Raw genomic sequence first — 508 nt, 5'->3', positions numbered from 1 at the left:
TGGGGGGGGGGGGGCGGGGGGGGGGGGGGGGGAGGGGGGGGGGGCGGGCGGGGCTGCAGTGGGGGAAATGGGAGTGTCAGGAGGCAATAAGGGGCTGGAGGATTTACAAAGAGGGGGAACAGAGGGGGTCAGGATGCAATTGGTGGTGCTCAGAGGATCACACTGCGGGGAATGGGAGAATCAAGCCACAACAGGGGGATGGGGGGTTACAATGGGGGACCAAGCTGCAATAGGGTTGCAGTGCAGGGAGGGGGAACTGGGGGTCAGGATACAATGGGGGGGCCGTAGGGGTTGCATTAGGAGATCAGCACGCAATGGGGATAATGGGAGCATCAGGACGTAGTGGGGCGGATTTGGGACAGAGGCGATCAGAGCCACACTGGGAGGGGACACAATGGGGCTGCAATAGGAGCGAGGCTGGGGGTGAACCAGATACAGAGCGTGCCGGGGGTCTGACAGGGGCACCGGGGGTACCGCGGATATTGGGGGGTGAGGCTGAGCCTGCAGA

The 508-nt window shown here is 63.8% G+C and overlaps 1 protein-coding gene across 1 annotated transcript in view; it reads right to left on the bottom strand.

Annotated features, from left to right (window-relative positions):
• Positions 1-508, bottom strand: part of TRIM62 (tripartite motif containing 62) — an 8,860-nt gene that overhangs the window by 7,733 nt on the left and 619 nt on the right. The gene's annotated exons all lie outside the window — the stretch shown is intronic.

Source organism: Geospiza fortis, unplaced genomic scaffold (genome assembly GCF_000277835.1).
Source record: "Geospiza fortis unplaced genomic scaffold, GeoFor_1.0 scaffold4, whole genome shotgun sequence".
Lineage (NCBI taxonomy): Eukaryota > Metazoa > Chordata > Aves > Passeriformes > Thraupidae > Geospiza > Geospiza fortis.
This window is presented reverse-complemented; position numbering and strand designations above follow the sequence as displayed.